The sequence below is a fragment of the Mytilus galloprovincialis genome, chromosome 5 (assembly GCF_965363235.1).
Source record: "Mytilus galloprovincialis chromosome 5, xbMytGall1.hap1.1, whole genome shotgun sequence".
NCBI lineage: Eukaryota > Metazoa > Mollusca > Bivalvia > Mytilida > Mytilidae > Mytilus > Mytilus galloprovincialis.
Window position 1 is genome coordinate 85181743 of NC_134842.1, and position 26787 is coordinate 85208529.

General features: G+C 31.8%; 1 long non-coding RNA gene across 1 annotated transcript; it reads right to left on the bottom strand.

The window, feature by feature from the left end:
* Nucleotides 1-2725: 2725 nt before the first annotated feature.
* On the bottom strand, nt 2726-20965 carry LOC143074793 (uncharacterized). Its single transcript, XR_012978089.1, has 4 exons — nt 20882-20965; nt 11609-11662; nt 6398-6475; nt 2726-2891 (listed from the first exon to the last, which is right to left on the bottom strand). It is a non-coding gene; the product is annotated as an uncharacterized LOC143074793 (long non-coding RNA).
* Between the last annotated feature and the right edge of the window lie 5822 nt (nt 20966-26787).

Genomic DNA, 26787 nt, shown 5'->3' on the forward strand with positions numbered 1-26787 from the left:
ACTAAAAAAGCTAACTTTCTATTCAAATCATCCTGCAACGGTAGTGCCAACACATTACAATCTAACGTAATCCATCCCTCTTCAACCTGTTGTAGTGTCATGTTTCCATTACGTGTATGTTAACATTCATGCTCCAGATATTGTATCATGAAGATCGTCTTCTCGCGCGAGAACTGCATTTGGTTTCGTTTGATACTTGGTTCCCATTAGATGATGTAGAAACACACAATATGCAATTATGTCTTTGTACATTATCAGGCCCAATTCACATAAAATTCCTGAACAGTTCTAAGCTACACATTGAACTTTGAAATTATGAAGTTATAGAGGCCTTGTTTTTGTACGGCGTCTCTGTGAACAAGTTGTTATTAGAAACGTGCACAGACCATAAGAATAATTTCCTTGACGAACGTATTTTAATCGCAGTCATCATACTAGGACAGATGTGATGGGTTCTGAGGTGCAATAGTGCCATCTAGAAGACTTTCCTTTAACCATATATTTTATCGTTTTAAGCGTCTACAATTGCAACTAGGATGGGATAGAAGCACCTTTTGGAATTCAAATTAAAATTGCCAGCGTTTTACGTACATCACATGGCATCATGTTAGCTGTCGAGAGTGCCAAACGCATGTGGGACATTCCACTTCTTCTTGAATTCAATTATTGGCACTAGGATAAGGAGTTCTAGGGCACGGGATGATATCGTTGATTTAAAACTCTCTGATGGCTTTGGCTAACGTAAGCAAATGAATTATGATGGTGAACTGAAATTTAACATCTGATGCAAGAAATTAGAGTGTAGTAGTCAATTTAAGGCTGAGTCCAAAGTTTGTTCTACAGCTAGTGTGTGCCGTCTGATTCGTGGACTTCCTGCACCAACTTATCAAACAAAGCTGTTTTAAAAGTCATATAATTTACGTTTTTGATTGAGATAAGCCTTCCAATTGATATTTTATCGTGTGTTTTTCTGTGTTGTGATGTTATACTATTGTTTCAAAAATAGAGAGAAGGTTTGGTACCATTAAAACGTTTAATCTCGCTGCAAATGTATGCACCTGTCCTAAGTCACGAATCTGATGTACAGTAGTTGTCGTTTGTTTCTGTAATTTATACGTGTTTCTCGTTCTCGTTTTTTATATAAATTAGACCGTTTCTTTTCCCGTTTGAATGGTTTTACACTAGTAATTTGGGGGCCCTTTATAGATTATTGTTTGGGGTGAGCCAAGGCTCCGTGTTAAAGGCCGTACATTGACCTATGATGGTTTACTTTTATAAATTGTTATTTGGATGGAGAGTTGTCTCATTGGCACTCCCACCACATCTTCCTATATCTATGAAGAAAAAAAAGGAATGCGCGTCCGAGTTCATTCCTTAGCTGGTACCGTGTCCAAAATGCAACCATTCTTTAGTAATAAAGCCATGACCTGACCCACACAGTCTTGCTCCTTCTTATTCGCTTGTTCCTTCACCTACCCCTGAACTATTGCCATTTCCATATCCACGTTCAATTGGAGAATTTGTTGACTTGCAATAAGGCATGCTGTTGTACAGTTTGATAGTACATTTTACTCTTCTACTTCAACTCACAAACCAAATGAAATTGAGAGCGGAGACTTACGAACTTTCTAAATATATATTAAACATTGATTTTGCTAACAATCACGAAGTCGTAAACATAACAGTGAAATTCTAACGTGATGCGATCTTCAATTGCGTAGCAGCATCCGGAAAGAGTTGCATGGTATTTTAACAATATTGGGGCTGATATGTCGTGATGAAAAAACACACAAAAAGCTATTGTGTAGGTAGTGAGAGTGTCGCATCAGCCTTTACACAAATGCCTTTGACATTATGTCCATATTTTTAATGATCTCGCTACGACTGTTCAGTTTATTGAAGTACTATAGAGCAGAGTAGATATTGTATGCAGTATGAAGGGTCCTTCTTAACAACATAATAAACGACGTTTATTTGATTGACCACACAAGGTCGTAGCACGTCATAGGTATGGTGGGTCCGTTCGTTGTTAATTCATCTAGTTTTAAGTACGTTGCCAAATTAATCTAAATGCAGGACGAGAAGGTTGTATAAGAATTTTAAACAGATTTAAACTTTAAAGCAGACCGTTCAATGTTGCAACTACGTCCACTCTGTTTGCAAAGAGTTTGATAACACTTTGGCTACATTGCTTAAACTCATAAACCGAAAATAAACTGAAATCGCCATGTCTAAAAACGAAACAGACACACAACTGTACACACAATACAAGATTGCAAAATAGAGGCTTACCAACCCGAACACAAACAAAACCTGGGGAATATCTCAGGTGCTCTGGAAGGGTGAGCAGTCCCTGCCCCCAAGTATGCACCGTCTTGTTGCTCATGTTAGTAGGTGTCGACCAAAATTTGGTTTAAACTTTTAAACTTAGTGTTAAATTATTTGACAGGTTGATCAGTATACGTGAATAAAAAAGAAGCAATCAAAAGTTGTTATTACGGTTAAGACCATACACAAATTATTGAAAAAAAAACCATCTCTTATGGTATATTCCGAAAAATCACTTATAGTTGGAAGACATAATAACAATATTTTTTTATTTCATGTAGATTTGTTACCTAGTAAGTAATAAAAATATACGTCAGTGAAAAATTCACACACTGTTCTGGATTGTTATGTCAAAATTATAAAATAATATAACTTACCATGATGGTCTTTTCCACAGTTGCATATGTAATCAATAATATCGTTGTTCGTCACGTTTGCTATATTTACTATTATGGTATGTGCTGCTTTATTGATTTCGTATTGCATGCTCCAATAATAGTAGATTGTTTTTAAACATGAGCGAAAGAGAAAATACATTACATCGGTTTCGGTCCACGGCATTTCTAAAATGATAGTAAAAACATTGTTTAACATGATATAATAAACCTTGGGTTTCTTAAATTGTGTAATGTTTCATGTTTAATATAATCGCCATTCATTCACCAGTGACTGGTTAGTTTGTAAAAAATGACTTATCGACAGTTTTAGAATACAAATGAACAGGGTTTCGTTGGGTTAATTTTCGTCACCTCTTTCGCCAAAACAACATACTTTATTCTACTTTTACTTTTTTTCGCAAACTAAAATTAACTCTTTTTTTTTTATTTCTAACAAAAACAAATTCAGTTGTTTTAAAAAGGTTAGGAACTTTTGTTTAACCCCTCTACCCTGTGAGGTCTAATTTCAATGCACTTCATTAATTACTTTGATGTAAATTCTTTTTGGATGGCTTTAATAAAATAATGTTTGTATTTATATCAATAGACAATAGCTGAATATTAATCTGATTAACGTATTACTGTTTGTGAGAAAAAAGCGAAATTTTGATTATTTTGGTAAAATACGGTAATTTTTTCTAACGCGAGGTGCCTCCCTCTAATTTGGTACTCTAATCGGACAACAGAAATTTCAAGATCGCCGTTACTGAGCAGTCTACTGCACTGATGAATACGACCATTTACACAAATAACAGACATGGTAGCGAATGAACAACGATGAAGGTAGGGTTATTACATAAGAAAACATAGATATCGATATATTAGGCAGCCAATTGTTTTCAGTATCACGAAAATAGAAAATGGGGGGGGGGGGTCTCAAAATACTCGCTTCTGTAGAACATCACTGCGGCTGAAACCTTGCATGGGCTAACTTTCTGTTCTACGTAAGATCTTTATGGATGTTATGTTATTTATGTGTTTATTCAGACCTTAACTGGCAAGTTGTGAACATGTATAGCCTGTGTTAAGAAAATTCCGTGTCCAAGAGTCAAAAGAGAAGGGGATGAAGGATCTTAAACGCCGTTTTTGCGCTACCGTTAGCGTCGAATAATTCTCGATTTATCTTCGTTCGTAAAGTTTAATTTCGTAGGTACGTTAGGGTTAAATGAGTAATGTGGGGTACATAATAAATTCCCTCGGACAAGGGTTCATGATCGACACTCCCTCCCCAACTCCAATTTTTCTCTATAATGTGTTCCCCGTTTTACTCCCATCCCCCATGCTCCCAGACTTCAAAATATATTTCCTGGAATATTCAATCAACCTCCCTCCCTTTTTGAATAATGATTATTGTTACCCCGAATCAATTATGTTTGTTCCAATTAACCTTCATCCCATTCGAATCCTGGGTCTGTTTGTGCAATTTAAAGAAAAATCATTCTTTAGTTAGTATAGTTCTATAACTGTATAACAGCATTAAATAAAGATATTTTAAAATGTATTCTGTTATTTAAAAATAAAGTGACTCACATGAGATATAAGGGCACCTGCTGTTAAAACAATTATCTGGTCTTTTCTATTTATAATCTTCATAAAATTTACTTCTACCAAATTAGTTACTTTATTTTTACTTTAGATCAGGCTAACTAACAGACCTGATACCCCCTTTTGCTGCTTCCTGATTCCTCATATACTATGTTCGCTTACCCCTGTCCACCTCCTCAAGGGTTCAATTGTTTTGTTTGTTTTTCTTGAGAATGTAAATGGTCTTATTTGTAAATTATAACCTCTACACTAAGAGGCGATACATTGTTATGGATTGATTAGTATTGATCATCATGTAACCTACATGTTAAGCTAAGCTTACATTTTTGATAAAAGAAATAATTAAATAACAAAAATCCCTTCCTATACCTTCCCTATTTATTCCTAAAAATTACAAAAATGTAATAGGAAACACACATAATAATTTATTTGGCCTAAGGTCAAGTATCAGGTTTAAACAATCATGTAGATGACTAGGGGTTATCCAGTTTACCGAATAACACATACATTTTAGATGAAAAATTCATTTTTGTTTTGTGCTTGGTATTTCGAAAGATAAAATTTGTGTATTCGATGTTAGAAACAGGGTAAAAGACACCTCAGTATAATTTGGTTTATACAAATATAGCTCTGCTGTATTTCAGAATTTTAAGGCAGAGATATAAATTGTCCATGCTTATCTGAAAAATTAGGACGAAACTTAAATCATGTAAAAAAATGTGTAGTGTCACTACAGAATAACCGTCCTTTAGTTTTGTACCTTTATCATTGATTATAACTTTTGATGACAATGTATGATTATGCAAGTGGGACATACATCCCCCATGTATTTAAAAAGTCAATCATGGTTTATTTTCTGACAAAATTACCTGACATTTAATTTCAGGCTCCAATAACATGTAATAGAAAGGATTGATTTATTGTGAAAGATCCTGGAATGTTCAACTTTATTTGAAAACTATTGGCAAAGTACTGACAGAATTAACACCATAAGCAAGTATTATCCTGTCTTGCACTTCGGAAATATATATAAACTGCTAAATCTTGAGAACAACATTAGAAGCCAAGATCATCAATACATAGAACTACTTAATCGTGTATAATCAAACATGTCAAAGTATATGTACTGTCAGAATCCATATGATAACCCATATTCACTTGGTGTCTACATATGTTTATGCAATGTGTTGTCAGAATCCATGCACTTAAGATCATTTATAACTTGGAACTGTATGCTTCAGTGCTCGCAAAATCCATTAAAACGATCCAAGATCAAAAGGACTTACTTTACCTACCTGTCTCAATAATGAATACAGATAATCGAGTGTGTAAAAAAACACTGCAAATGCTGAAGAAAAATATTGATGTAAAAATAATGGAAATATATAAACGGATCAGCTAATGATTGTACATGTACATGATGTATACATGTAAACAATTACTAGTAAATTGAAATTAACAATGTTAATAAATGTCTTCTAAATTTGATCTTATAGACATAATTTATGAGGAATAAAAACCAAAAATGTTTCAAAAAATTACTTTTATAAAAGCTGTTTTAATTTAATTATTTTGCTGCCTGTAGTGACTTTTTTGTAAACGTGATTCATGATATATATGCAATGTGCAATATATGCAGTTATCGTTAATACGGAATGTAGCTAATAAGATTTGGAAAATTTGGAAATCATACATTTGTGATACCAAGTGGCAGTTGTGGTAAATGCACACGCCTTTGCTTCATCTTTTAACTCTGACCTAAATGGCCACTTAATTATTTTGCATCATTTGGCATTTTTTGTCCGTACATACGTACTCAGTTTCTTTTTGGTTTCAAAAGTTATATTTTCTTGGTATAAGGAGGAATAAAATATGTTTTTTTTTTTCAATGAGACAGCAATCTAACAAAACAACCAAAACAATTATATATTGTCTGAAAAAACTTGTGTCTCACTAACTGATAATCTTTTTACTTATGGTAAATTCTGAAATTATCATGATACTGCATTTACAATTGAATTTTTATCAGATGGTCTAATGGAAAACAATGAAATACCACACAGCATGATATTTTTACGTTCACTTACCTTGATTAGACAAATTCAGCTGTTGGTGCACTGTAGGTCTGATAGGATACCGTTTGCTCCATTGTTCATTATATGGTACTAAAACAATGAATTAAAATCTGTTTAGTTGTTGAAGCGTACTCGGTCATATCAAAATAAGTTACTAAATACCACAAAAGCGTCTGCAAGAAAATTGTCTGAAAAATAATGATTTCAGATCTGTTGAAATTGTTGCAAGTACAGTTTAACGTATAGATATGTTGGCAATCAATCTGCATACATCATCAAATATAGCGTACTCGTTTTGACCAAATGTGTCGGTAATTACTTATAAAACCCACACAAACAACCAGATGCCCAGCTGTGGCAAAGACTTTCGACTGTCAGAAGAAGATAAAGGTGAGCATATGATTATGATTAACTCCAGTCACATTCGAAAATTACAATATTTTGTGATTATCTAATGTTGTGTGAAACAGAACAAGTTCTGGAAAAAAAATCATTTGACTAAAAGATCTGAGCCATTTGTAATAAACTCTTTGAGCCAACCTTTTTACATTGTTTTTGTCATATACATAGAAGATTCGTTCTGTTTTCAATCAAAGAATTGCATGTTCAATCCATAAAATTTCTTCAATAACAAAATTACATATTTATTGCAATGTTTGGTTTAAACAGTATTCGCCAGGAGACTAAGCTTATCCTGATATTCCTTGTTACATTTTACTAACTACTATTGGTTCTTATCAGTTTTAAAATTCATAACATACACATATATTCAATATTAACACTTATTGTTAAAATATTTTTTAATGATAACTAAGATGTCGTTTTGAATTTGTCACAAGTGCTCTTCTACTGAATTCATCTGTATGAATCATAAAAGATATTGACAGTGTGTGTCTTCTGATTAGATATGAAATATACAGTTGTTAAAAATAAGACAAAAAATTCATCGACAGATAGTTAATATCCAAAAACTACATGCTTTGGTTTTATCTTCAAAGTTATTTTACTCATTTTTTAAACTGTATATATTGCAATACACTTGTTTTCTTAGTATGAACACAATATTAATTAAAAACCAATTGTTCAGAGAACCATTGATGGTCTTTCCACCACTTACAACATATTTTGATGTGAAAATATTAAAAATTCAGTTGATATGTCAGTTCCTATGACTTTATGATGTCTAAATATGAATTTGGAGCAAAGGTCAAAATCTAGAACGTCCAATTAACCTATGACCTTGACCTCAATTTCAAGGTCATAGACTAAGGATCTCAAACCTAAAGACACTAGTTCCTTAATATGTATGGTTCATGAGTAATATCACTTTACGCATAATTCTAAACATAAGAGGGGCGAAAACTCCCTTTATTGTCTACGCACCCTTTTAACCAAAATTTATAAGTTACGACATGTCGCAACTAACAATTAAGTAAAAATAATTTGTCGATAAGTTATACGGCTTTTGAAAATAAGTGAAAATGAGCCAAAATCAAAATTTATAATGTGACCTTGACCTTTGACCTTGACCTTATTTTCATTTTTTTGGACCAAGGATCTCAAATCAAAAGACCCTAGGTCTCTATCACTTATGGTTTACCAGTTAGAAATGCATATTCTTATATCAAACATAAAAGGGGGGATAACTCTCATATGGAATCTATATACGGCTTCGGTCAAAATAAAACAGCACATCCTGAGGATATAACGAGCAATTTCGAAAAATAAATTTGTCGGTTTCTTATACGGTTGCGAAGCCTTAGAGATAACAAGGAAAACAGTGTTCGGGGAGATAACTCTTACAAGGGAAAGTATTCGGTTAAGCAGAGTTGGTTTCAAAAGCGTATAAACTGTTCGATATCATATTCCAAAAATCTAAGCGACATCTTGCGAAACAAAAAAACAGCGAAGGAAATGAATTAGGCGGAAGAAAAAAAAAATAATAATAATCAGAAGAAATCCAATAGGTCTTTCCACGGAAAAGTGGAAAGACCTAATAAGTGGTTGTAATATTCTACCTGAGTGCAAAAATACAAAGCATTCAATATAATCATTAACAATGAATGCAACTAAATATAAATTGGATCAACAAATGTTCGATTACTACAATATTAACAAAAATGAAACAACACCTACACATTGTAACTTATAATCGCGGTTAGAGGTGGCGTGAAAAAATTGTGGATATTACAAAATTCCGAAGATCGTTTAGAGTACATACTATAAAAGACTCTTTCATCTTATAATAGTATTAAAACATTTGACTTTTCTACACTTTAGACTAGTATTCCCCATTCCAAACTAAAAGACATATTGAAAGAGTTGGTATTGCTTTATTTCATAACATAAAATGGCCAACGTAGTTAAAAGTATCTTGTCTTAGGAAATAATACCTACTTTGTAAAGAATCACTCTGATTCAATCAAAAAAATCTCTGAAACTGACTTTATACAGATGCTTGATTTCTTGATTGACAAAATTTTTGTAACGTTTTGAGGACGAGTTTTTCAACCAACCAGCGGCATTCCAATGGGAACCAATGCTGCCTCTCTACTTGCCGACTTGTTCCTTTATTATTATGAGGCATACGTTAAACAGGAAGAGAGATGAAAAGTTAGCAATATTCTTTAACTTTGCTTTCCGCTATATAGATGATGGTATCTCACTAAATAATTTAAAGTTTCGTGACTATGTTGAACTCATCTATCCCATCGAATTAGAGATAAAAGATACAACAGATTCATTTAAGTCTGCTTCATATTTTGACTTAGATTTAGAAGGACAATCATAAAAGAGATGATGTCAGCTCCCCAATTGTGAACTTTCCGTTTCAATGAAGCAACATTCCAACAGCGCCTGCATATGGAGTATATATATCCCAACTGATACGATATTTCTGGGCTTGTATTTCCTACCATAGTTTCGTTGATAAAGGGGTTGCTGCTCACAAGGAAGCTATTAAACCAAGAGTTCAACATGATTAAGTTGAAGTCATCCCTTCGTACATTTTACTTACGCAATCACGAGTTGGTTGACTCTTATAGAATATCCGTTTCACAGATGATACATATCGTAACTACAATCTCGATCCCTTTTTCTCGATTGTGACCTACCAAATTAGAACATTTACCGAGTTTGTAATAGCATGAGCAACTCGACGGGTGTTGCTCATTTTATTGTGTGCTAACGTACAGCGGGTGATTTTTGCGTATGTAAAATTTCGCAATTGACCTTGAAAAAGGTATACGAAATATTTTGGCGGATTCAAACTTTCTTCAATACCTTTGCATGTACACTTTTAAATTGGCGGAATTTATTTTGGCGATATTTTTCTATACGCAAAAATGAGCGAAAATGTACTCCCCGCGAAAAAAAAAAAACGGTTTATGGTAGTATTTGTCTCTTTGTCTTTTTTTTTTTAGCAATGGTGTTGTAAGTTATTGTTGATTCAGGTCTGAATTTTTATTGCAATTATTGTATCCACTACGCATCGCCAGTAAAACTGATTTGCGAGAGCCAACTCTTCAACTACAGCACTCGTATTCCTTAATTTAAATTATATAGGAACCTTTTCCATATAAATTTGTTTCACTTAATATTAACTTTGCTCTCTTAAGAATTTTCTACTTTAAGATGGTTGACCAATCGTTTGGTATAGATTCCTTTTCAATGGAAGAATACCGCTGTTCTTATAAATCGATTGAGAGAAACAAATCCGCAAAACAAACTAAAACTATGGAAAACACAACAACTGTAAAAAGAAAACGAAAAAACAACAGGAACACTAAAGTGCAACAAAAATAAACCCCATCATACATAGAAACGGAATATTTGATTACATCTAACATATTTCTGACTTGGCACAGGATAATCCTTTAAACAAAAGGTTAGTTGAACCAGGTGGTTTTGATGGCAATTCTGAAAATTATCGCTAAAAGACAATACTGCGAGACAGAAATACTGCATAACCACTTGCATGAACACTTATCAAAATTATAAACCTGGTACCTTTGATAACTAATCACAAAGATACGCAGAAACAAGTAATATAATAGTCTAGGCAATATGCAAACAGCAGAACAACAACGAACTCCTTCCATTCACGACACACCGTAAAGGAAAGCACAAACCATGGTACACTCATGTAAATCAAATAATTTTATCATCACCAAAATCAATCGTTTTTCGCACCTCCGAATGGCTGACTCAGTTTTGGACTACAAAATGTTGTACTACCATGTCCTCTTTTTTTCAAAAACAATGAATCATAACCAAAGGACGAGGTACGATAAGATATTGCAACTAGCCCTCTATTTTCATTACAATTATAATTTATAATATCCAAGAAACATGGCTATTTCTATAAAGGATAGTGTCTCATCTTATAAAAAAAATCAATACAACTTTTCTTTTCTGTGTGTGAAAATTTTTAAATACCCCTTTCTTTCTCTTGGAAAACGTAAATTTTAAGAAAATCAGCTGTGTTTGCGTCCGTTTGAACAATTTTTAACTATGAACGGCTGCTAGTACCACGAAAATATTTCAATGTGTTGTTTGTTGTAAGGAAACAGTGTACTGTTTTAGATATATTTGTGGAACTCGTGTCCGCTCATGTCCAAAATTCAATAATTCTACCCTGAGTGACAATTTCATGTTTTTACGGATACTTCGATAATATGTGAAGCAAGGACCGGAACGAACTTGTATATCCGAATCTGCTCGAGTACCTTATTTTTACTCAGATGATCTTAATTGAGTTACAAACCTTTACCGGGAAGAAAAAAAATCTTTTTCGTTCCCGATCATGTTTATGTTGTTATTTTTGAAGTCGGGGAATGTAAAAGAAAATGTAATTTTCCAACATTTTTTTTAAGTAACACTGTCAGTGTTGTAAAAAAACAACCAGCAAACTCTACATTTAACAAAATTAAATGAATGTGAAGCTATCAAATTATAATCCTTTTTATCCGTGTACAAACGGTTGGGATCGCGCTAACCTTTTCAACCCCGCCGCCACATTCTCTATGTATGTGCCTGTCCCAAGTCAGGAGCCTGTAATTTAGTGGCGGAAATCGACTAAAAAAATACAAGTATTCAAACATAACAAGGTAAAATAACGACAATGAATCACGAACCTGACAAAAAAATGGTTAGATGTTTTTATGGAGTTTTAATTGAAAAGGAATAATATATAACACACCATGACACTTTACTTTCACTTACCAACAATAGGTTTATTCAGCTTCTGGTGAACTGCAGGTATCGTAGGATATGGTACTAAAACATTGAATTAGATTCTACAGTTATCAGATTGAATTAAACAAATTCTGCTCTCAAACGGATCTTTTAATATGAACACCTCTTAAAAGAATGAATAATAAATTATTATGTTATTTTCGTTAAATTTCTTTACTTATTAATTTTGGTAAATTCAGCACTGATGAGACAACTTTCTATCAGTCAATTAAGATCCGTTCAGTCTTTGTTCAGACTTTTCATAAATTGATACTCACCCATACACATCACCATTATTGGGTGCAAAATTATTTAACAGTACATGCTTGATATCAAGTTAATTGTATGAACAGTACTCTCTACATATCCCTCATAATTGTCGAAATGATTATTTAACGTAAAGAACCTTTGCAATCTTTCTGTATGACTCATCAAGTTTAAAGTCCTTGCACGCGATCGTTTTGAACATATAGGACCAACCAACCAGATACCCAGCTTTGGCTAGAGTTTTTCTGCTGATCGTAAGTAGACATAGGTGAATAAATCAACATGATTTATTCAAGTCACACTTAAACATTATAAAAAAAATCTGTGCTTGTTTCTTGTGTGGAACAGGAAAGTGTGAGTATTTTATGTACTTCAAGTGCCATTAAAAGGCAAGTTTTATTAACCTATTTTACATTTTGTATGTCATTCTTATTTTAAATGCATTTGTTTTTATCAACATAATAAAATCTTTATTTGGATTTCTTGGTTGCTACAATATCATCTAAGAGTCCGCGCTCATCCTGATGTTCCTCAAATCCACTAATTACTCAGGTCAGTTATTAGTTGTAAAAAATCATTATATGCATGTTTAATGCTAACACCACATTGTTGTATGAAAGCGCCAAAAGATGTTAACTGCAAGTGGCAGGAAAATTAAACTTATTTTACTAATAGTCCATTTTCTTACATATACTACCGATTTTTTACTCCGAAGTTATAATATTTAGACAAGTTACGTGTAATAAGATATTCTGGTCCCGGTTCTAGTAATAGCAACAAGATAAGGTAAAATTATAAAAAAAATTAGGGAGTGGTAACTGTTTTACGTGTTCCATGAAACATTACAAAATAATTGCACCGATTTTAAGTTTGACTTTACTTCTGTTAGTTGCCCTCATTTGAACTAATACCAGAAATTCCCTACTATATAGAAGGTAACCTGTCTAAAAATCATTATACTCAAGTCAAAATTCGGTAATACGAAAAGAGATAATGCAAATTAATTTGTCACTACTTATAAATTAAAGAAAGTTTGTCATTATTTTTGGTGATCAACTTCATTATATGAGCTTGGGATACAAATAAACATTACTCAAGAAAAATATTTAATTCGTCGGTGTTACATCGTCTGCCGTGTTTCTTATATTTACTGCATGGTTTATGAACAATTTTACGACAGAGAGCACACATGCATATGCACTGATCAAAGAACATGTATTTTACTGGGAAACATGTTACATGTATCAATTAAAAGTGTCATGTTGACCTGGAATGTTAATTTGGCCGTCACAATCCGGCAAGAATCTTGTTTTACGATGCGATAAAGGACATTGCATTTTCACACGATAAATACAATATTAAATATTTTTCTTGTATCTCTTGTTGTATTCATGTTTAACTGTTTTGCCTTTGAAATTTCTATAACGTATGCCGTAAAAAGTCTATTAAAAAATAAACGCAGCAAAATAAAATTATCGAAATTTATTTCATGCATTAAAATTCTCTGGTGGCGTCTAAATGGAACATGGGCATCACTGTATGTTATCAAGACAAACTGCTTCGTTGAATGAATTGTGAAAATCATCACGAAATAGACAATGGTTTTGAAATTTCTCTGCAGTATTCTTTTATATGTCCTGGTTAAATTATGTGTGATCCCTCTCTCAGGAGGATACACTCAAGGATTAACCACGGATAAGGATTAGCCATAATCCGATAGATGCGTTAACAAATCACGTCATTAGATTAATTGCGTCATTAACGTGTAGTGCACTTTTTGCGTACTTTTTAAGTTTTTGATTTTTTTTTGCGCTTTTTCTAATCCGTTCTTTGTAAAGGTATTTGAATAACTTCTATCTTCTATATTTTATGTATGTAAAACTTTATTTTCATTATATTCTTTGCAAAGAAAACGCTTAAAAACTTTAGGCAGTTTATGAAAGTAAGCCTAGAATACTGTTACATAACGTAACGGTACCCAAATTGCACACAATTAGAAAATAGCAGTGGAAATCTTACAAGATTTCCTAGAGACTAAACAAGTTGTATTTTTATGATCCGATAGTATGCACGTTTTTTAACATAGGTAAATATATTTAGATATCCACAAAACGTTTACAGTATTTATCAACAGATGAAGTGTTTACTGAAAAAGCAAAATGTACTGAAACGTCGGCATGCGACGTCATCAAAACGTCATCTTTTTAGAATTAGCAAATACAATATGTTTCAAGTCTCAATTTCTTAAAAAAAAAAAGAAGAGTAAGCATGGACAAATATCCAAGAATATTCATAATATTTGAAAAAAAATAAACAAAAGCTCTGTTATTCGACTTTTGACGATGCAAATTTAAGCATGGATGCAATTTGGGTACTTCTCATTACAGAATCATTGATGATTTGGAGGTAAGTTCAGACCAATTTTTCTATGATTCCATATGAATTGAAAATCAAATTGGTGTTCCTATATAATAAAGAAGGATACGGATACAAAATAAACACAAAATGGAAATGTTTGTCTTGATCATAAAACAACGTAATTGAAAAAACTGTAAAAATAGGTGCAATTTGGGTACCGTCACGTTAAGTATATACTAAATGGCCTACTGCAAAAGCGTCGGGAAAAAATAGTGGATTTGAGACTCTATAGTTCTAAATATTATATATATATTTATAAATGCATCCTTACATAATTTTATTTTCATAAATTTTATAAAAAAGCTCCCCTTTCATATCTTTAATATTGGTAAAAAAAACGCGCGAATGTTTCAAGACGGAGGAATTAAATTTATCACATAAACGGTGACGTCATAGTATATTACGAAGTTCATAACATCATTTCAATCGGCCGATGAATCGGCCCTTTGGCACTGAAAGGAGTATGACTTTGGGCCGATGAGGTCAAAATATAGGGCTTTGCGGCGTGTTTTCAACGTTTATATGCCATGAACTTCGCAGAGTTTGAACTAACACTAATTTTTGTAACTACCCCTACCACGAATAAAAGGTTACCACAGATTTCAATGTAAAAATATGCACATGTTTATTTACTTGTAACCTCCCCAAGTTAGTCTCTGTGAGATGGAACACAGAGAGCATAACTGGGAACCAGTATGTAAACAAAATTAATTTTCTATGAATATTCAAGATCTCCCCTAAAGAGAAGTGATTTGAGAAACAGTTGTATTTTCAAAGTGCAACCTATACAGACATTTATTCAAATAGAAAACTCTCTAAAATAAGTTTTTCTCACATTAATACTCATTTATCAGAATTATAGTCTTAAAGAAATCACTGCGTGTACTCTAAGTTTTTCATTACTATACATTTATATACCCTCCACTGTTTCATTTTTTTTTTTAAATTTGAAAACAAGACTTTAATTATTGCCAGCTTACCCTATTTGCATATTTCCTGATAAAAAATGCCTAGAACCTGTTTAAAACTGTTTTGATAACATATTGAAAGCATATCAGAATACTATAAATGTAATGTTTAGCAGTCAATCATTACAACATTCAAGATTATATAAAGTGTTCAATCCAGCCTCTGTCTCCAGTCCACATCTTACTGTATGCCTATTTGTCAATTAAAAAACACATTTTCTGCCTCAAATGGTCAATTTAGAATTCTTGTCACAACAGTAACATCTGTTACCATATATCTGACACAATTTAGCTAATATATGTAGGACTCTAAAGTGCGATGGGGACGCTAAAGTACGATGGTACGCTAAAGTGCGATGGTCTACGCTAAAGTGCGATGCCTACACACGATAAAGTGCAATGGTCCGTGAAAGTATAGATGTAATAAACGTAAGTATGGATTATGACGTGAACAGTCTTTTATACAAACAAATAAATGAACATGCCGAAATGAGGCAAATATGTTTTTATTTCGGGTGCTGGAAGTAGGTCTTGTGTCCTGTAGTCCACTATCTTACTATACAGATACAAAAGTATACGCATAAGTATCCTTTATCCTGTTTCTATTAGAAGGTGACGGATGCATTGAAAGAATTCTTTATGTTGCAGTTTACCGTCCTGTCCCCGTTAACATATTGTCCATTTTATTGAAAATTAAAGTTGTTAAAATAAAGGTACATGTTTTCATGCGTAAATCATAAATTGTCTACTAAAAAAAATAGTTTGTACTTTGTAGGAAAATACAACCTGTATTTGTACTCGCTGCGAAAAAAAAGAAAGCTCGGAAAACATTGCATTTCTCTCTCATTTAAATTAAGAATGTTTTAAACAAATAAATGTTTCACCAGAAAGGATTTGTATTTGTAATTTACAATGACGACTTTCAGGGGAGATATTCATATAAGTGATAGACTGTGTGAACGGCAAGCTGCATCAATTATCCAAATATTTGATACGCCCGAATTTTTTTATTTTTTTTTTCATATACAGGATAAAATTATATAGATTGTTGTCATACCTTAACTACCATTTAATTTAATTTAGAAACAATCACTTAAGCCTACCGGTAATTATAAAGCCTATCACATATGTTATAAAACCTTAACTAATTAGCTTTTGAAAAAAGGCTATTTAATATTCATCCCTGATCTTTAAAGTGTTTAGCCCTTTAACACTATCCTTTTGGTCCATCGCACTTTATCGTGATAAACCGTCGTACTTTAGCGAAAAAAACAGCCATCGCACTTTAGCGTGATACACCAGCGTACTTTAGCATAGACCATCATACTTTAGCGTGACCATCGCACTTTAGAGTACAATCGCACTTTAGAGTCCTACATATATACTAGAAGTGTTTAAACAAGGCCATATTTGCAATAGTTGTATGTATGCAGATATAAATTCACTTAAAATGTTGTAGATATGACTGCTAACATCTGATTTTTGCATTACTTCCAAGCACAGTTATTGTTTTCTATATCAAGAACTTTAAAATCATAAAATCATAGCATTTACAAGTCAAATTATTTGTTTTATGACTCAGGAGTTAGGCAATTTTCTATGTTTTTTGCCCCTGGGGCCTTATATTTCCTAAATCATTCTGCTGTTTCTAGCAATTTGGATTATTTAGTACATATTCAGGATAGAACACACTATTGTAAGTTTTTTGAGATATTTTTGTTTTTCTAGCTTGTAATTATTATGCCGTGGTGACAAAAAAGCAGATTTAGGAGTTGTGGCTTACTTTTGGGTTATCGAAAGGACACAAATACCCCATAAAACTATTAGTAATCAGGAAGGATCTATGAGTTTCAATCACTGCGAAGAATGAATATAAGCACTTCTTAACAATTCAAGTTACAAATATGCAAATATTATGAATTAATTTTGTATCCAGGACTGTAAGCAAACTATGCATACTGAAAACAGTGAATTTATGCTGAGTCATCATATTTAAGGCCCAGGATTCTATCAATCTTCATTAAATATTTATAAAACTTCATATTTGAGTTAATTTTTTTTAAATATGTGAAATAAAGCAAATTTGGTTAAATTCTGAATGTTCCCCTTTTTCACCCTATATAGGTTGCATTTCTGTAAATATTAACAATACAATGTCCCTCTTTTTACGGCTTAAACTGTACCACTTTTACTATGAAGTTTTGAAAAAAATCTTATCCTAGAATTGAAAGTTCATATGCACCACAATTTTTTTCAAAGGTCAAAATATAGGGCTGTGCGGCATATTTTCAACGTTTATATACCCTGAACTTCTCAAGAGTTTAAACTAACACTAAATTTCGTAACTACCCCTACCTCGAATGAAAGGTTACAACAGATTTCAATGTAAATAATATGCACATGTTTATTTACTGGTAACCTTCCCAAGTTATGTCTCTGTGAGATGGAACACAGAGAGCATGACTGGGAACCAGTATGTAAACAAAAATTAATTTTCTATGAATATTTAAGATCTTCCCAAAAGAGGCGTGTTTTGAGAAACAGCTGTATTTACAAAGTGCAACCTGTAAAGAGTTCATTACAGTTGTGTTTAAATTATGAGTAAAATGGTTTTAACACAGAATTAATTTTGTAATTGCTTTCATTTGCTTACTGCGCTATGTACATATACTGCATATGGGTTAATTACCATAGACTCGAACCAGGTTACTGTTATGGTGACTTTTGAGTGAAATTTTATAAGTACAAGGACAAGTTACCGGCACTACTAAATATTCAAGATTTTTACTTATGGTAATATGGGAGTATAATATATAAAGTTCAACGAAAATTAATAGAATTTTTCCTTACAGACTCGTGTTAAACATGTTAAAGATGTAGTACATAATTATTGTGATATCCTAAAGATATGAAAAACACAATGAAAGGTCACCAAGTTTGTTTTTAAGCTATACGCTGTGAAAATATGAAATATTTTAGCAGTGACATTTTTAAGAAAAAGTATCTTTATATGAATATTTGAAGGTCAAACGAATGATAGAATTCCAAAATAAACGTGAGCTAATAGCTCTTATAAAATGCGTTCAGAAAACAACAGACCATGCATTGTATCCTGTTTAGCGTACAACGCTATTCCTTAAAATAAAATCAAATGCTGAATGACCCCTTCCTTAATTATTCGAATACTCCCAGTAACATTGACTACACTGGCCATGATATCTTAGTGTAAATAAGGTACCAGGTTTAACATTTTAAGCGGTAAACGGACAGAAAGTCACAGCCCATAAAGTCACAAATTTAATAGGGCAAAAAGTCAAAGGACAAAATGTCAAAATAATTTGTTGTCAATTGCTATTGTTTGAATATGTAAGAGAAATATCTTGAGATATTTAAATTTTAATACATATATTCATAATACAGTATAGGTAATGTATCATTATACTTGAAAAACAACAAAGGATATTATTCTTGGCACCATAAAGCCATTTAAGTGCTAAACATCTTTGACATTTTGTTTTTTCAACAATTATCCGACTATCATTGATATTTTTGTGATAAATTTTGTTTACAAAGTTGGTTTATATATCATAGTATAATAAGCATTTTTTTGTTCAAAGAAAATATTCAGAAAAAATTGTGAATTGTGACTTTTTGTCCTGTGGCTTTTTATCCGTGACTTTTTGTCCTGTGACTTTCTGTTCTACATTCTTATAAACATCTGCATTAGGGGATGACCATTTGATTTCCAGGAGGGGTAGAAAATTAATATTCTAATTTCCTAATAAATAATTTCGATCTAAGCAGGATGGAAAAGAATGATCTGCAACACAAACTACAGGAAATAATTGTGTACAAAAGTTGAATAAATCATATCAAATGGTCGCCCTTTTTCAGTATCTGTATAAACAGAATTTAATTGTTAACTATTTTCTGTATTTATGACCTAATACTATGTGTATGAAGTGAGCTCCGCTTATTTATCTAATTTATTCTTCCCGTTAAGTGAACGATATCAGCTTAAAATCGTGCCAATTAAAGGTACAATTAATATATAGCCAGGCGGCATATCAGATCATATACTTCTGCACCCAATAACAATGCAACAATGCAGCAGTAGTCCGTTTTTTAAATCTTTTAATGTGTCAATTGTTTATAAATAACGTTTTCTGGTCAATGTAAATTTTACATTTTAATTCAAATGATGCTCATGTTACTTGGAAATGTATACGCAAACACTCAATCAGATGCTTGTTTTTCCAAGTCTTTTAATGGTCACAGCTTACAACCGTTAGCCCCCAGTTAATAAACTCTTGAGAATTATCACGTGATTTCATAGTTCTGCTAATTAGATTAGACATGCGCAGTTAAATGTGAAACTGGTGTATCGATGTTTATAATTGTTTTTACTTATCATAGACGTAATAACTATATAACACTTTATTTGATAATAATTCTAATTTTATAGGTAAACCTTTCCAAATAATTTGGTTTATTTTCATATTAACTGTGCTGAATTTAAGATGGCTGATTTATTCAAAATATCAATATTGATATATTTTTTATTGTAAAATTCAGATTTTAAATCTTTTATGTCATTTACATAAGTTAGATCACCTTCAAATCATCTTTTTTTTAATTATATACGGTTTTATTTTAAATTCAATTAATGCATTGTTCCATAACATGTTTTTTATTAATGTCTGTCAATTTTCAGACTTTGTCGTCTGACCAGTTAATTTCCTACATTTAAAGATGATTTTATAAAAATATGTGATTGTTTCTAGACTTTCTTTATGATTATCCCAGCTGGTTGTTCGACATTACAGACATAGTGAATTTCCAATCTCATTTACAATAGCTTTATAGTCTTTAAACCTATGTAGCTGTTTCAGCAATGAAAAATAATCCTTATATTTACCTTATCTTATTCCTCTTTTCATTAGAACAATTGATCGACCTTCTTTTAAAGTTATCTGGTTTATTTACCCAGATGAATTAAGAACAACTCTCGACAATTGTAGATATATATTGACTTCAACTTGTTCATTTTTTAGAGCCGTTACTGTCTTCCTTGTATTCTTTACACTATTAATAAAACTCTTCTCATATAAGGGAGATTGATGCTCATGTACACGCTAAATATATATTTAAAAGTCTTAATTTAACGTGAACCGAACCGGATGCGTTTTCATGCATAGTGTGTTTGTTCTGGTATGTTAGAGTTTCGGGAATGAATTGAGAGGATGAAGACAACTTGCTTTTCCATACGTATCATATACAGACCATTTGTCTTGTTCTGTTGATGAGAAATCATAAAGTTATGTTTTAATTATCTTAATTAAAGGATATCTGACTGGTCCAATTCCATTTAAACCAGATGTGAACTGGAAACCATTTGCAAATCAAATACTTCTCAATTTGATTTAAACACATTGAAACAAAATCGTTTGAATTTCTATCAATGGTTTCAAAATGCTAAAAAATGTTCATTATATTTTCTACTTTTTTAATGTTTTATTAAAATAAATGCAAGTGACTGTTGTTGATACAGTAAAATTGTACGAAAAAGAAAAGTACATAAGATTTGTAGCAATTATAATTCACCTACCAGCATATGCAGACAGATTCAAAGAGACCAAACAGTAGAGAGCAATTAACCTGTTGAAGTAGGTACAATAAAATTCCATACCGGCTTATCTACAATATACAAGTTCATAGGATAAACATATTATCAGAATAAACATGGTTGGGAAATTGTCCACTGTACTTCACTCATCGATTCATTTAAAAGAAATATATTATTCGGAAAATAAAAGTACAATATGATAGTTCTCAATGATTTAAAAATAATTAAGATGAACATATTTTATAAATATAATAACCAAATCTTTAACATTCGCTGAAATAAAGTGTATTGTATATAATTCTGTTTGGTAAGTTTTGTATTTTGCTTCTGATTTAAAGCTACATTTTAATATTTCGAGCCCTTTCCATGTTTTTTATAGTTTGTTCATATGATTTTTATTGCTTTATCACCATGATCCAAATGCAGTAAATTTTTGAGCGCTCACTAACCTGTTCTACAAGTGCATCTTTATAAACACGATCGGGAATTTCAGTGTAATGTTCGTTAATATTAAGCTTTTTGCCATACCACTACAAAACAGTAAAAGTCTGAGATGGCCTATATCGGTACTCGACTGTACTGATTTGTACTCCACCAGTTTGAATTGGTCTGAAATTTACTTGATAACACTCTAACTGTAGTCTGAACTATACCTAAAAGTTTGAACTTGTACTCGACCTTTACTCGACCAGTACTTAACCATTTAAAACATATCTGAATCATGCCCGAGAGAAATATTAAAAACAAATATGGTGCTTACCTATCGAAAATTTTAAGCTATGGGTGCATGATTCAATTGAATGATCAAAATGAATAAGTCCCTACAATAATTATCTGTTTCAACTATCGTATTCTTTGCTAATATTTAGGCTGAATCCATAATAAGTTGCCATTTCCGCTGTTTATGGATTTGGGCATCAGATATGTTGGTCGAAAACAAACAAAGTGAACTGTAACATACATGTAAGTCTCCTTCGAACACACAACAAGCAAACAGAAGCTCAAAACAAAGAGTTTGTTTGAAGCATTTAAAATGACTATACGACCACCACTTATAGCTAACTTTTCACTGAAAAGTGCATGCAATTCTTTAAATTTTAACTCACCTGGTCCAAAAGGCAAAGTGAGCTTTTCTCGTCACTTGGCATCCGTCGCCCGTCATCAATCGTCGGTCGTTCGTCGTCCGTCGTCGTCGTTGTCCGCAATTGTTACTTTTTTTTTACACAAGTATTCTCCAAAAAAACTACTGGGCCAAAATTAACTAAACTTGGCCACAATCATCTTTTAAGGCATGACTAAAAATAGAACTTAGGGTTGAAAGGCAGTATTTGGTTTTTATCTCGGAAACTTAAGCATTTAGAGCAAATTTGACAGGGTAAAAATGATTATCAGGTTTAGACATATTTGTTCTAAAATTTTCAGGCGAATCAGACAACAGTTTGTTAGGTTGCTGGCCCTGAATTAGTAATTTTATGGAAATTTTTCAGGTGATGGTTATTATCTTAAACATTATTATTGTATCTAATAATATGTAATAATCTATATCTGGTACTATTAATTATGATTTTAATCCTATATTTTACATGATGTCCAAGTACAGACAGGTGAGCGACACAGGCTCTTTAAAACCTTTTGTTTGTTAGTTTGTTGCCTTGATTTGTTTAATCAGATTGCGAAATTTGAACAATGATAAACTGCTGTCGCATTTATTCGAGATCAGGCCAAAAGCAAATAACGAAATGACAAAGTATACAAAAGTACTTATTTGAAAATCTTAGTTATTGATGGTTATTTCCAAGCCTAAACTTCAATTAAAAGATGTATGATGTTTTTTTCTACTTAACGCACATATTAATCAAAACAACTCTGACAAAATTAGATGAGGCATCATAGGCATTGTAACACAATAATCAAATTTGTAATGGCAGTATAAAAATATTTAGTGGAAAGGACCATTATTGTTAAAAACTGAATAGCAAAACACAAATTATGTTAAATTTATTTGTTTGTCTTTTGTATAATCGCAGAGAATTGTCTTTTGTTCTAACGTTTATGAACATCATAGTGTAGCATCGAATATGACAATTGCTTTTATGATATCATTGCTGGTTATTATAAGACTTGAACGGTGTACGCGTGCAGAAGTGGGTGTGCTGGAAAGGGAGGAACTGAGATTTATACAAGTTCATGTGATTCTAGATGTTAAACATATACATAGTTAGCCAGTTATATACATTTTCTTTTATTAATTTTCATTACAGTTCCGGACAAAATTAGATCTTTGACAATGAAAAAACCCTATACCGTATACTAATAGTCATGAAAAGTGGAATAATTCAAAACAAATTAAAATTATTTATAAATAACAAATATGACAATCTGTATCTAAAGACAATCACTATACAACCAGGCCTGACTAAATACAGACACATGAAAAGTATGGCTATGACTATACATTAAAATCAGTTCTAATTGGCTTAATTTAAAAGATCAACACGAGGCATATACACCACCAACATATAAACGATAGAAAACAAACGCCGAAATAAACGCACTGGCAAACACTGCAGACTAATTCAAAGACAATGACATTTTATTTATGATGGGGGAGGGCTAGGATGAAAAATATTGTTTTCCTTCTTTTAGTTGTAATCTCCGTCCTTTCTTGCAATTTGCTCATCCTGGTTGTTTTACTCAAAACATCTGTCATGCTTTTTTTCAAATCTTATCCTAGCTCCCTACGCCATCCCCCCTTCTTACAAATCAAATGGTACCTCCCTAAAAAAACAATATGCAAACATCCAACAAATTAAAATAAATCAGCAATAATAAGCTTCTGAGATACTGGTAGCATTGGTTGCGCACAGAGAGTTAAAACACATCGGTCATCGGTGATAGTTGTACTATTGGTAATTTCTTATGAACGGTTGGCAGATTTTAAGAAAACTGTTCATGAATTTATAAAATACAAAATATCTGTAAAATAAGGTGGTGTTAAGGTACAAATGCAAATATATGAAAATTCTTTCGAAACTTTACAGGGGTGCTTAACTGATGAGGAGTGAGTCATATTTACACAAAATCCTTATGAACGAAATAAAAATTAAGCTAAAACTGTTTCAATTAAGGATGTAATATTCTGAGGAGTCAATTTTTTTTAGAATTAAACTTTGTTCTTAATCTGATTTTTGGGTTTATATGACTGTAAGAAAAGAATTGGTGAAGAAAAAATCATATGGTGGTGCACGTCAAACATACACGGCCCTTTGAAAGTAGCCAATTTTGATGATTTTACCATTTTTTATCAAACATTACTTATTTTGGGGCTATTTTTTGTGAAAAAAAAAACACATTTCGACAATTAAACTTTTTCTCATACTTTCAATAAAGATGAAGTGGACCAATCTGAATAAATCTAACTTAAAAAAAAACAATAGGTAGGTGTTAATATAAGAAAGTTTTATCATTGTTTGATGCTTTTTCGTATCAAATTTACCATGCTGTCAATATTGTAAAGGAGTAGGTTCAGTAAGACTCCTTTTTGGCCCCAAAATATAGCAGTTTTAAAAAATTGTGAAAAATTAAATCTTTAAGCTATATTTTGGAAAGTAAAAAGCTTCTGCTACATAGATATGAGCTGTTTTTGAAACTACAATGCACACATATCGCGTTCTAGCATCATTAAGTCATGCTAAATTACTGAAATCTTCAAAATTTTAGCATTTTGGTTAATGTTAAGACGTCTAAAATCAAAGTGGCCGCATTCGTGTTTATTCATAATATTGAAATGTAAGTTGTATTTGATGATAATACAAAACATATATAAAGGTTGGGGATGAACACGGATGCGGCCACTTTTCATTTTTGACAAAAACCATCTGAAAAGTGACGTTTTTTGGCATATTTTTGATAGATTTTTCATATTTAAGCTTGAATCAGAGCGTTTTTAATGACTAGATCAGTTAAAACCTTTCACATAAACTAATCGAATCAATTGAAATAGACACTTGAGTGTTTAAAAAGTGTCCAAAAACTTGCGTTAGATGAACCTGAAATTTGAGGCCAAAATCGGCCCTTACCGGACCTACTCCTTTGTGATTTTTCTCTGTTTTTATAAAAAAATGCATATCATTTCAACTTGTTTGTTATAATGATTGAAAAAATACATATCTAAGAAATTTGAAAAGAAGAAAGAATATTGGATGAACATGTTCGCGGTAAATCATTTCTTATATTTCTCAACCATTTTTACATATTTGGCAAAAAAGACTGACTTGATTGCTAAAATATTTGAAAATTAATTACTGTACTAAAAAACTGTTTAATTTGAGTACACACTTTTTTCACAGATTTTAATTTGATAACATTTTTAAAATTCATTGATAATTATCACTGGTATCACATATTTCTGGTAATAATTCCAGAACGAGATTTAAACAAGACTGAAATGTCAGAAGAATACATTCTTAAGACAAAGTTAGAATGAAAATTAAGGAGTAAAACACATGACTTTGAGCTGAATGACAGGGAGTAACTTTTCTAAACCTATGACATGTATAATGCAATTTGTAAGTGAATCGTGTTTATGTGTTTAAAACAGACCCTGTTAGATACAATTTAAGGTGGAAAATACTAAATCAAAATACATATGATCACTTCTTTGTTTGCTTTTCATAACAATGTACATAAAATGACCATAACATATGTATTTCTGAGTTGGTATAACAAAGATTATAATACTAATATTATTTGCACGGTCTATTAAAGGCTCGCATGCCCGTGGTGTCTTATTTGACATATATACAGTTCTACAGAAGCATTCTTAAAAGTATTATGGAATTTATTATTATTTATTTTTTTTAGATATTTCTTATGCTAAAAATGTTATTGAACATTTGATCTATACGGAATATTTCTTATAAAATTGTATAACTAGAGGCTTTTAAGAGCCTGTGTCGCTCACCTTTATTGATGCATTTGAAATGATGTAATATAAAGTTAAAACCATAATTAATTGTATTAGATATAAGATATTATAATGATATCTAAGATAACAGCAAAAAATTGTAAAATTTCCGTAAATTTTTGTAATATCACTGACTCCGGGGTAGCAACTCAACAACGGGCTGTCTGATTCCTCCGAAAAATTCCGGGCAGATAAATCGTAATCTAATAAACATTTTTGCAACCTGTAAGATGTGCTCTAAATGCTTTAAGGGCATTGCTCCCGTATTTATATTTTGATAACAAATTCCATATAGACTAGTTTGTATCTCATTAAATCAAATATGTAATAAGAATATACCTTTATGTGCTACTGTTTGAGTAAAACGAGGTCGAAGTTTTGTCTATTTGCTCAAAGTTTTGATTTGTGGCCGTATTTTTCCTTTCGAAAGAAAGACATAACTTTTTTCATTTAAAAGATAAACACAAATTGTTTTTTTTAATAATTTGTAATTTCTGTATTTTAAAAGTACCATAAACACTTATACTTTTCTTTCAGAAAAAAAACTCATATTAATGTTCATGAATGTAGAAAAAAACATAATGTTTTGCTCTATATTTATCAAATTAAAAAAAAATGCACTATTCTTCTTACGTAATCAAACCAAATGGCATTTTAAAACATAGGGATCCATGAACTAGTTTTCAAATTAAATCAGTTTGAATGATATAAATCAGTCGAAAACTGAATCGTTTTCCCGGTAAGTCATAGGTTGCCTTGTCGAGAATATCATTTTACGTTAGCAACGTCATTATATCCGCTGTATCGTATGCCATTAATTACAGACAAATTAACAAAAAAAAGGCATTTTACCTCAATGTATTATTTTTAACCATCTCATCAACATTGGTTGGAAGGCGGGGCAATCGGACACATATATGTT